This window comes from Eleutherodactylus coqui, chromosome 10 (genome assembly GCF_035609145.1).
Source record: "Eleutherodactylus coqui strain aEleCoq1 chromosome 10, aEleCoq1.hap1, whole genome shotgun sequence".
In the NCBI taxonomy this organism is placed as follows: domain Eukaryota; kingdom Metazoa; phylum Chordata; class Amphibia; order Anura; family Eleutherodactylidae; genus Eleutherodactylus; species Eleutherodactylus coqui.
This window is the reverse complement of record NC_089846.1, coordinates 97,457,209-97,470,331: the sequence shown is the minus strand read 5'-3', so window position 1 is coordinate 97,470,331 and position 13,123 is coordinate 97,457,209.

The window sequence follows — 13,123 nt, the reverse complement described above, 5'->3', positions numbered from 1 at the left end:
TGTGATATAGCATCACTCTCGAACCCCTTTCCTCTTTGGGTATGAGAGTGGAAAGGTTCTCCTTAAACCGTGGGTCGAGCAGTGTGTACACCCAGTAATCTGTAGTGGTCAGAATGCGTCTAACGCAAGGGTCACAAGAAAGGCATCCTAACATGAAGTCAGCCATGTGTGCCAGGGTACCTGTACGCAACACATGGCTGTCCTCACTAGGAAGATCACTTTCAGGATCCTCCTCCTCCTCCTCAGTCCATACACGCTGAAAGGATGACAGGCAAGCAGCATGGGTACCCTCAGCAGTGGGCCCGGCTGTCTCTTCCCTCTGCTCCTCCTCAGGCTCCTCCATCTCCACCTCCTCTTCCTCCTCAACGCGCTGAGATATAGACATGAGGGTGCTCTGACTATCCAGCGACATACTGTCTTCCCCCACCTCCGTTTCCGAGCGCAAAGCGTCTGACTTTATGCTTTGCAGGGAACTTCTCAAGAGGCATAGCAGTGGAAAGGTGACGCTAATGATTGCAGCATCACCGCTCACCATCTGGGTAGACTCCTCAAAGTTTCCAAGGACCTGGCAGATGTCTGCCAACCAGGCCCACTCCTCTGTAAAGAATTGAGGAGTCTGACTCCCACTACGCCGCCCATGTTGGAGTTGGTATTCCACTATAGCTCTACGCTGCTCATAGAGCCTGTCCAACATGTGGAGCGTAGAGTTCCACCATGTGGGCACGTCACACAGCAGTCGGTGCACTGGCAGATTAAACCGATGTTGCAGGGTCCGCAGGGTGGCAGCGTCCGTGTGGGACTTCCGGAAATGTGCGCTGAGTTGGCGCACCTTTCCGAACAGGTCTGACAAGTGTGGGTAGCTTTTCAGAAAGCGCTGAACCAGAAAATTAAAGACGTGGGCCAGGCATGGCATGTGCGTGAGGCTGCCGAGCTGCAGAGCTGCCACCAGGTTACGGCCGTTGTTACACACGACCATGCCCGGTTGGAGGCTCAGCGGCGAAAGCCAGCGGTCGGTCTGCTCTGTCAGACCCTGCAGCAGTTCGTGGGCCGTGGGCCTCTTCTCTCCTAAGCTGAGTAGTTTCAGCATGGCCTGCTGACGCTTGGCCACCGCTGTGCTGCCACGCCACGTGACACCGACTGCTTGCGACGTGCTGCTGCTGACACATCTTGATTGCAAGACAGAGGTTGCGTAGGAGGAGGAGGAGGGTGGTTTAGTGGAGGAAGCATACACCGCCGCAGATACCAGCACCGAGCTGGGGCCCGCAATTCTGGGGGTGGGTAGGACGTGAGCAGTCCCAGGCTCTGACTCGGTCCCAGCCTCCACTAAATTCACCCAATGTGCTGTCAGGGAGATATAGTGGCCCTGCCCGCCTGTGCTCGTCGACGTGTCCGTTGTTAAGTGGACCTTGCCAGTAACCGCGTTGGTGAGGGCGCGTACAATGTTGCGGGAGACGTGGTCGTGCAGGGCTGGGACGGCACATCGGAAAAAGTAGTGGCGACTGGGAACCGAGTAGCGCGGGGCCACCGCCGCCATCATCATGTTTTTGAAAGTCTCCGTTTCCACAAGCCTATACGGCAGCATCTCCAGGCTGATCAATTTGGCTATGTGCACGTTTAACGCTTGAGCGTGCGGTTGCGTGGCGGCGTACTTGCGCTTGCGCTCAAACAATTGCGCTAGCGACGGCTGGACGCTGCGCTGAGAGACTTTGCTGGATGGGGCCGAGGACAGCGGAGGTGAGGGTGTGGGTGCAGGCTGGGAGACGGTCGTGCCTGTGTCCCGAGAGGGGCGTTGGATCTCAATGGCAGGTTGGGGCACAGGGGGAGAGGCAGTGGTGCAAACCGGAGGCGATGAATGGCCTTCGTCCCACTTTGTGGGGTGCTTGGCCATCATATGCCTGCGCATGCTGGTGGTGGTGAGGCTGGTGGTGGTGGCTCCCCGGCTGATCTTGGCGCGACAAACCTTGCACACCACAGTTCGTCGGTCGTCTGCACTCTCAGTGAAAAACTGCCACACCTTTAAGCACCTCGGCCTCTGCAGGGTGGCATGGGGCGAGGGGGCGCTTTGGGAAACAGTTGGTGGATTATTCGGTCTGGCCCTGCCTCTACCCCTGGCCACCGCACTGCCTCTTCCAACCTGCCCTGCTGCTGCACTTGCCTCCCCCTCTGAAGACCTGTCCTCAGTAGGCTTAGCAAACCAGGTGGGGTCAGTCACCTCATCGTCCAGCTGCTCTTCCTCCGAATCCTCTGTGCGCTCCTCCCTCGGACTTACTGCCCTTACTACTACCTCACTGATAGACAACTGTGTCTCATCGTCATCGTCCTCCTCACCCACTGAAAGCTCTTGAGACAGTTGCCGGAAGTCTCCAGTCTCCTCACCCGGATCCCAGGAACTTCCCAAAGGTTGGGCATCGGTCATGAGAAACTCCTCAGGTGATAGAGGATCCATTTTTTCGCACTGAAGGCCGGGACCCGAGAACAGTTCCTGGGAGCCTGTCTGCTCTTCTGAATGTGTCATTTGCTGGGAGGGAGGAGGCTGGGAGAAGGGAGGAGCAGCAGCGAGAGGATTCAGGGATGCAGCAGTGGACGGCGTAGAAGACTGGGTGGTGATGGTGGATAGTTTGCTGGATGCACTTTCTGCCATCCACGACAGGACCTGCTCACACTGCTCAGTTTCTAATAAAGGTCTACCGTGTGGACCCATTAATTGTGAGATGAATCAATGTATCAATTTATGTCCTGTCATATGGCTTTTGATAAATGGAGAAGAAAATCCGCCAAAAATTCTTGCGTCCTCAAGCCAAAAATAGGCCATGTCATTAAGGCGTTAACATAATTGTACAAATTCAGAACTGATTAACATTAGCATTTTATATAATTTATTGCCTTTCACACATCTATAAATGGTCATGTAGTCAACAGATTTATGCATTGAATCAATGTTTTTAAGAAACCAAGTTACAAAATATATTTACTTATTGTCTTCGGAGTCAAAATATTGAACATGAATGGATTTAGGGCTCACACCCACTTGTGTTTTTTAACGCTGCGATATCACTGCGTTTTTTTCCACGTAATTGTCAATGGGACTTTCTAATGTTAAAAACGCATCTTAAATTGGTGCTTTGCAATTTTTGTGCGATGTATTTTTAACATTAGAAAGTCCCATTGACAATCGTGTGAAAAAAACGCAGCGATATCGCATGAAAAAAAGCGTAAGAAAAACGCAAGTGTTCAGGAGCCCTAACTCTTCTGATACCATTTGGCGCTCTGTGATATTGCAGAGTCAGAGGGTATACAGCCCATGGAGCCTTGTTTACATATAACATTATTGTCTATAGCAGTTGGAACATTTACCCCAGAGGAGGTTACTACACTACCCATCAGAGAAGATGGAAGAGTAAGTGGAGGTCCATCAATATGGACAGAAGATACAACACAGGTGACTATGAAAAGAGAGCTACACAAGGTCTGACAACGGCACCGAAAAGCCAACACTGCAATAATAACCAGAGTCAGGGCAAAGTTACAAAATGCACTTATCCCTGCTACAGAAGTTAAAGGGGTTGTCGGAGTTGCACCATCCGTGGAGAACCCCTTTCCCGTGCACTTAGATAACAAACTGTCATATCCTCCTGTCTCCCGCTGTGTCCCGTGAAGGTGCTCAGTCTCCAGCTCCACTCTGTTGGCAGCTGCAATCCCGCCCAGTTTACAGGATGTCACAGGGGCTGCAACCAATAACAGATCTCAGCGATCAATAGCACTAGTGATCCAGTTACAGAAAGTACTACAATAATGAGTGCAGAAGGTACAACAATAATTCCCCAGAGTACTAGAATAAATGCAGAAAGTACAACAGAAATAACTCCAAAATGTACAATAGATGCAGAAAGTGCGACTATAATAACTACTAACAGTCTAACGATGAATGCAGAAAGTGGACAACTATAATAACTCATAAAAGTACAATAAATGCAGAAACCACAACTATACCAACTCCTAAAAAGTGCCACAATAAATACAGAAAGTATGGTAGTTTTTAGTAATTACTAAAAGTACAAGACATACAGAAGGTGCAACAAAACTAATTCCTAATAGTATAACAATAAATGCAGAAAGTATAATGACTCATAAAAGTACCAAAAAGTGGACAACTATAATAACTCCTAAGTATTCTTTCACACGGGGTAAAATTAGCCATCAAATTGCACCTAAATTTGCTGCTGTGACTTCTGCATCAAAACCCGCAGGGCTAATTCCACCTGTGAGAAAAGGTCCCTAAAAAGTACAACAATAAATAAAATAATTCCTAAAAGTACAAAAAGAAATGCAGAAAATGCAATGCTAATAGCTACTGTCACATTCATCACAGGGCTTATTCACCTTGTCTGCAAGAACGTACATATGGCTAAAACTATACAGAACAACTTCCTTCAAACCCCTACAGTCCATCACAGGACAGTAAGTTTCAGGACATACATAGACACCACATGAACATACGAAACACGTAATGTTATCAGACTAGACAAGGATATTAGTGTGTTTTGACGCCACCGGAAGCTAGGGGTTTGACAGGAGGAATGCCCCTCTCACACCCCTAGCTCCCAATTGGCGCAAGTATGGAAAGTCCTAGCAGCCTGTATGCAGCCAATGTACGCTGCTAGTAGCTTGCTTGGAAGCTACAATAGGTTATCTGCCCACTACCTCGCCCCCTAAAACACTGCAAATATCGTGCGAGTACACCCCAGAGCTGCAAGCACCTTTCCCGTAGTCGCACCAGAAGAGGCCCCCCACGTTGTATTTCACAGCAGAAGGTTGTTGCCACAAGGGAGAGGACAGCCGCCTGAAGTGCCTTCCCCATCGCAACGCTCACTGCCGTCGGAAGCAGGGAGTCCTCAGCGCCACATGGCTGCCCAAAGACCGCAATGCAGGAGGACACAGTGGACACTGGGAGCCCATGCACAGTTACATGAGACCTAGGGGGAGCTTCCTTGAGAGCCGGGACAGAAGGGAGCCCATACTGCCAAAATACAGTGGCCAGCCAGCAACGCACACCAGGAAGAGCAGCGGGGAAGGGCCAAGTATAATCACAGCAGCTGCGGGGACACTTCCATCTGCGCCGTGAGCAGCAACAGCAGAAGAATAGTGGGCAGCCAGGACCTGCAGGGGACCGTTGTCTGCAGCCAATGAGGTAGAGAGGGGCCTCTCCCCCCTGTCAAGTTTGACTCCACCAGGACTTCCTGGTGGCATCAAGATACACTAATACCCTAGACAAGTACACAATATACAACTATATTGTCATATAGGAGCAAGGAGAAATCTAACCCTGGTCTAAAATGGGAGGGGTGCCCTGCCTATAAGCAGGGTAATGGTCCCAACAAGGATGGCCCCATATCAGGAACCTAGGGTTAAACTGAAAGCAGAGGCATAAATGTCACATAATGTAAACTCCAACTAATAATACAACATGAACAACAGGCAAACCCCCAAGACCAGGGAACAGAGCCGACATCAGACAGGAGATAGTTCAGACAACACATACCTTAGATACAAATGTGACTGAAACCTCTGCAGATTGGTCAGTCTGAGTGATGTCCGTATGTCTGCACACCTACAGGGGATTCAGACAGAAAGGGAATACAAACAGAACTGCATGCATGAAGAACACAAAACTAGACAGACAAAACTAGATGTTACCTCCTATCACCAGAGCTCAGTGAGGATGGTCCATATACACATGAAGCAGCATCAAGGGGTATCTTCTTAATAACGTTGTCCACTCACATCCGTTGATCTAAATCATCTTTATTGTGCCCAAAGTGATGACAACGTTTCCACCACAACGTCAGTGGTCTTTGTCAAGTCCATGACAAAGACTTGACAAAAGACCACAGACGTTGTGGTCGAAAAGTTGTCATCACCTTGGGCACAATAAAGATGATTTAGATCAACAGATGTGAGTGGACCCCATTATTAAGAAGATACCCCTTGATGCTGCTTCATGTGTATATGGACTATTGGCATTTACCCGTTTAGGATCCAAGAACGGGTGAGAAGCGTGCATCTGGCAACCGTTTGTAGATACCTTCCTCTTATATGACCACTCGTATCAAATAGAAAAATTTCCCCCGCACTCGTGGGTTCCAGCAGAGATAGAGGACACAATGTCCATAAATAACTTTAAATGGTTTATTAATTCCTTTGCTACGCGTTTCTGCGGGCTTACCCGCTCTCTTCAGGCATACAATTGAACAACACAGTACACATTTTATACGTTACTAAGGCTCACAGGAGTGCTCAGACGCCGACTTTCGGAGCCGCCCTCTGCTTCATGTGGGATAACACGTCATATCATTAGTCAGTAACCCTTTACATACTACTACGTTTCTCCATTCATAAAAAGCAGCAAAATATGCTATTTAAAAGTCCGTTCGACTCACTTATGCTCTTCATTATCTGCTATATTCCACAGTATTATTTAAAAAAACATAAATTATCTATATCAATAAATAACTACTACAATTATATTCTAAAAATAAAAATATTACTATAAACGAATTAACAATTAATTACATTTTTCCCGATTTTTCTGCTATATATACTATATAACCATCATTCATTTTTTCTCAAATAGACCTCCTCCATTGTAAAAGACAACATTTTATATATAAATACTAGAGATGAGCGAACGTACTCGTCCGAGCTTGATATTCGTGCGAATATTAGGGTGTTCGGGATGCTCGTTACTCGTAACGAGTACCACGCGATGTTCTGGTTACTTTCAGTTTCCTCTCTGAGACGTTAGCGCGCTTTTCTGGCCAATTGAAAGACAGGGAAGGCATTACAACTTCCCCCTGTGACGTTCAAGCCCTATACCACCCCCCTGCTGTGAGTGGCTGGGGAGATCAGATGTCACCCGAGTATAAAAATCGGCTCCTCCCGCGGCTCGGCTTAGATGCCTTGTGACTTAGCTGAGGGAAAGTACTATTGTGCTGGAGCTGCTGTAGGGAGAGCGTTAGGAGTTAGTGTAGGCTTCAAGAACCCCAACGGTCCTTCTTAGGGCCACATCTAATAGTGTGCAGTACTGTGTTAGCACTGTATTTTTTTTTTTTTTTTCCAAAATTGGATCTGCAGAGCATTGCGCCCTGCAATAGGGACAGCAGTGGTGGTTAGGCAGGGAGAGAGTAGGAGTTAGTGTAGGCTTCAAGAACCCCAACGGTCCTTTCTAGGGCCACATCTATCCGTGTGCAGTACTGTCCAGGCTGCTGTTAGCAGTGTTGCATTTTTTTTTTTTTTTTTCTCAAAACCGGCTGTGCAGAGCATTGCACCCGGCATTAATACTACAGGGATAGAATTGTGTAGGCAGGGCCAGAAGACATACATTATTCATTGAATACACGCAGTGTGGGTTTTCCTTGGAAAAACAAGGGAAAAAAATCTATTTGGCCTGCCTCTGACAGTCCTCAGGGCTCTGGGTACGTGTGTGTTGCGTGCAGAAGGTTCAAAAAAATCACACGCAGCCAGCAACGTTTTACTGCAGGCTTGCGCCAATTTTTTTCCTGCATGGGAAATTCCTGATGTGCTGTAGCGAATAACTTTGCATCACTGCAGTTCTGTGACACTTTTGCAGGGCCACAACACAGTTATTAAACTTAGTAGTATTCATTGAATACACGCAGTGTGGCTTGTCCTTTGAAAAACAAGGGAAAAAATTGTATTTTGGCTGCAGGCTTGCGCCAATTTTTTTCCTGCATGGGAAATCCCTGATTTGCTGTAGCGAATAACTTTACATCACTGCAGTTCTGTGACACTTTTGCAGGGCCACAACACAGTTATTAAACTTAGTAGTATTCATTGAATACACGCAGTGTGGCTTGTCCTTTGAAAAACAAGGGAAAAAATTGTATTTTGGCTGCAGGCTTGCGCCAATTTTTTTCCTGCATGGGAAATCCCTGATCTGCTGTAGCGAATAACTTTGCATCACTGCACTTCTCTGACACATTTGCAGGGCCACAACACAGTTATTAAACTTAGTAGTATTCATTGAATACACACAGTGTGGCTTGTCCTTTGAAAAAGAAGGGAAAAAATTGTATTTTGGCTGCAGGCTTGCGCCAATTTCTTTCCTGGCTTGGAAATTACTGGTAATACAGCATGCTGAGGGGTAGGGGTAGGCCTAGAGGACGTGGACGCGGCCGAGGACGCGTAGGCCCAAGTGAGGATGTGGGCACAGGCCGAGCTCCTGATCCAGGTGTGTCGCAGCCGACTGCTGCGCGATTAGGAGAGAGGCACCTTTCTGGCGTCCCCACATTCATCGCCCAATTAATGGGTCCACGCGGGAGACCTTTATTAGAAAATGAGCAGTGTGAGCAGGTCCTGTCGTGGATGGCAGAAAGTGCTTCGAGCAAGCTATCATCCACCCAGAGTTCTGCGCCGTCCAGTGCTGCAAATCCGAATCCTCTGTCTGCTGCTCCCCCTTCCTCCCAGCCTCCTCACTCCACTACAATGACACATGCTCTGGAGCGGGAACACTCCCAGGAACTGTTCTCGGGCCCCTGCTGAGATTGGGCAGCAGTGGTTCCTCTCCCACCAGAGAAGTTTATCGTCACTGATGCCCAACCATTGGAAAGTTCCCGGGGTCCGGGGGATGAGGCTGGGGACTTCCGGCAACTGTCTCAAGACCTTTCAGTGGGTGAGGAGGACGATGACGATGAGACACAGTTGTCTTGCAGTGAGGTAGTAGTAAGGGCAGTATGTCCGAGGGAGGAGCGCACAGAGAATTCGGAGGAAGAGCAGCAGGACGATGAGGTGACTGACCCCACCTGGTGTGCAACGCCTACACAGGACAGGTCTTCAGAGGGGGAGGCACGGGCAGCAGCAGGGCAGGTTGCAAGAGGCAGTGCGGTGGCCAGGGGTGGAGGCAGGGCCAGACCGAAAAACCCACCAACTGTTTCCCAAAGCGTACCCTCGCGCCATGCCACCCTGCAGAGGCCGAGGTGCTCTAAGGTCTGGCAGTTTTTCACAGAGACGCCTGACGACCGACGAACAGTGGTGTGCAACCTTTGTCGCGCCAAGATCAGCCGGGGAGCCACCACCAACAGCCTCACCACCACCAGCATGCGCAGACATATGATGGCCAAGCACCCCACAAGGTGGGACGAAGGCCGTTCACCGCCTCCGGTTTGCACCGCTGCCTCTCCCCCTGTGCCCCAACCTGCCACTGAGATCCAACCCCCCTCTCAGGACACAGGCACTACCGCCTCATGGCCTGCACCCACACCCTCATCTCCGCTGTCCTCGGCCCCATCCACCAATGTCTCGCACCACACAGTCCAGCCGTCGCTAGCGCAAGTGTTGGAGCGCAAGCGCAAGTACGCCGCCACGCACCCACACGCTCAATTGTTAACCATCCACATAGCCAAATTTATCAGCCTTGAGATGCTGCCGTATAGGGTTGTGGAAAAGGACGCTTTCAAAGCTATGATGGCGGCGGCGGCCCCGCGCTACTCAGTTCCCAGTCGCCACTACTTTTCCCGATGTGCCGTCCCAGCCCTGCACGACCACGTCTCCCGCAACATTGTACGCGCCCTCACCAATGCGGTTAGTGGCAAGGTCCACTTAACTACGGACACGTGGACAAGCACAGGCGGGCAGGGCCACTACATCTCCCTGACGGCACATTGGGTGAATTTAGTGGAGGCTGGGACAGAGTCAGAGCCTGGGACCGCTTACGTCCTACCCACCCCCAGAATTGCGGGCCCCAGCTCGGTGGTGGTATCTGCGGCGGTGTATGCTTCCTCCACTAAACCACCCTCCTCCTCCTACGCAACCGCTGTCTCGCAATCAAGATGTGTCAGCAGCAGCACGTCGCCAGCAGTCGGTGTCGCGCAGCGTGGCAGCACAGCGGTGGGCAAGCGTCAGCAGGCCATGCTGAAACTACTCAGCTTAGGAGATAGGAGGCACACGGCCCACGAACTGCTGCAGGGTCTGACAGAGCAGACCGACCGTTGGCTTGCGCCGCTGAGCCTCCAACCGGGCATGGTCGTGTGTGACAATGGCCGTAACCTGGTGGCGGCTCTGCAGCTCGGCAGCCTCACGCACGTGCCATGCCTGGCCCACATCTTTAATTTGGTGGTTCAGCGCTTTCTGAAAAGCTACCCACGCTTGTCAGACCTGCTCGTAAAGGTGCGCCGGCTCTTCGCACATTTCCGCAAGTCCCACACGGACGCTGCCACCCTGCGCACCCTGCAACATCGGTTTAATCTGCCAGTGCACCGACTGCTGTGCGACGTGCCCACACGGTGGAACTCTACGCTCCACATGTTGGCTACGCTCTATGAGCAGCGTAGAGCTATAGTGGAATACCAACTCCAACATGGGCGGCGCAGTGGGAGTCAGCCTCCTCAATTCTTTTCAGAAGAGTGGGCCTGGTTGGCAGACATCTGCCAGGTCCTTGGAAACTTTGAGCAGTCTACCCAGATGCTGAGCGGGGATGCTGCAATCATTAGCGTCACCATTCCTCTGCTATGCCTCTTGAGAAGTTCCCTGCAAAGCATAAAGGCAGACGCTTTGGAATCGGAAACGGAGGCGGGGGAAGACAGTATGTCGCTGGATAGTCAGAGCACCCTCCTGTCTATATCTCAGCGCATTCAGGAGGAGGAAGAGGAGCATGAGGAGGATGAGGAGGAGGGGGAAGAGACAGCTTGGCCCACTGCTGAGGGTACCCATGCTGCTTGCCTGTCATGCTTTCAGCGTGTATGGCCTGAGGAGGAGGAGGATCCTGAAAGTGATCTTCCTAGTGAAGACAGCCATGTGTTGCGTACAGGTACCCTGGCACACATGGCTGACTTCATGTTAGGATGCCTTTCTCGTGACCCTCGCGTTACACGCATTCTGGCCACTACGGATTACTGGGTGTACACACTGCTCGACCCACGCTATAAGGAGAACCTGCCCACTCTCATTCCCGAAGAGGAAAGGGGTTCGAGAGTGTTGCTATACCACAGGACCCTGGCGGACAAGCTGATGGTAAAATTCCCATCCGACAGCGCTAGTGGCAGAAAGCGCAGTTCCGAGTGCCAGGTAGCAGGGGAGGTGCGGAGATCGAGCAGCATGTACAGCCCAGGCAGTGCAACAGTCTTTAAGGGCCTGGACAGCTTTATGGCTCCCCAGCAAGACTGTGTCACCGCTCCCCAGTCAAGGCTGAGTCGGCGGGAGCACTGTAAAAGGATGGTGAGGGAGTACGTAGCCGATCGCACGACCGTCCTCCGTGACGCCTCTGCCACCTACAACTACTGGGTGTCGAAGCTGGACACGTGGCCTGAACTAGCGCTGTATGCTCTGGAGGTGCTTGCTTGTCCTGCGGCTAGCGTCTTGTCGGAGAGGGTGTTTAGTGCGGCTGGGGGAATCATCACAGATAAGCGTACCCGCCTGTCAACCGACAGTGCCGACAGGCTAACACTCATCAAGATGAACAAAGCCTGGATTTCCCCAGACTTCTGTTCTCCACCAGAAGGAGCAGCGATACCTAAGCAATACGTAGGCTGCACCCGCGGATGGAAGCATCGTTCTCTCTCACCATCCAAAACGGGGACATTTCTGCTTCATCAATCTGTGTATAATATTGCTCCTCCTCCTCCTGCTCCTCCTCCTGAAACCTCACGTAATCACGCTGAACGGGCAATTTTTCTTAGGGCCACAAGGCTCACTCATATAATTTTTCTAAAATTTTTTTATACGTTTCAATGCTCTTAAAAGCGTTGGAACTTTAACTTGAAACAATTTTTCGTTAAACTGGGCTGCCTCCAGGCCTAGTTACCACTTAAGCCACATTAACCAAAGCGATTAATGGGTTTCACCTGCCATCTTGGTTGGGCATGGCCAATTTTTACTGAGGTACATTAGTACTGTTGGTACACCAATTTTTTGGGGCCCTCACCTACAGTGTAATCATAGCAATTTCTATGTTCTTCGCCTGCACTCATGGTACAGAAAGGTGTGTGGGGTTGGCCTACACTTTAGCTACATAAATGTAACTTGGGCCTTGGCTATACTGCAGCTACTGGAATGGAACTAAGACTGCGCTCCCACTATACTGCTGCTTCGGAATTGTTCCTGGGGCCTGTGTAGGCTGCTACTATTACTTAAATGGAACTTAGACTATGCTCCTCCTATACTGCTACTTCGAAATTGTTACTGGTTCCTGTCTTGAGTGCTACTATTACTGAAATGGAACGAAGACTGCGCTCCCACTATACTGCTGCTTCGGAATTGTTACTGGGGCCTGTCTTGAGTGCTACTATTACTGAAATGGAACTAATACTGTGCTCCCCCTATAATGCTGCTAGTGATATGTTAGTGGGGCCTGTCCTAATGCTACGGCTGAAATGTTACGAATTATGGGCTCTGCCTATACCGCTGCTAATGGTATGTCTCTGGGGTGTGGAAACAGAGGCTTCCCAAAGACATGATGGCGGCGAGGCCATTTCCCACCAACGCGGTTACTGTTAAGGTGCATATAACCACGGACACGTGGAGAAGACACGTAGTGCCTCAAAAACATCCCCCTCCTCCTCCAACAATGAAAACATTCTTGGCAAATGCCTTTGCATTGGTTCGTCTGGTGGCAGTCCAAGAATTTCACCTTTACCGACACAACAAGAGAGCCCCCCCACCATCCCCCCGCCACGGCCCACTTAATCCTGGCCACATTCCGAAAACCAACAAAATAAAACCACGCTACTAGGTCCGCAGTCACCACCACATTACCACGAACGCGGTTACTGTTAAGGTGCATATAACCACGGACACGTGGAGAGGACACGTAGTGCCTCAAAAACATCCCCCTCCTCCTCCAACAATGAAAACATTCTTGGCAAATGCCTTTGCATTGGTTCGTCTGGTGGCAGTCCAAGAATTTCACCTTTACCGACACAACAAGAGAGCCCCCCCACCATCCCCCCGCCACGGCCCACTTAATCCTGGCCACATTCCGAAAACCAACAAAATACAACCGCGCTACTAGGTCCGCAGTCACCACCACATTACCACCAACACGGTTACTGTTAAGGTACATATTAACAGTCTGACTGGGGCATACAGACACCTTGACAGAATGAATAGTGTG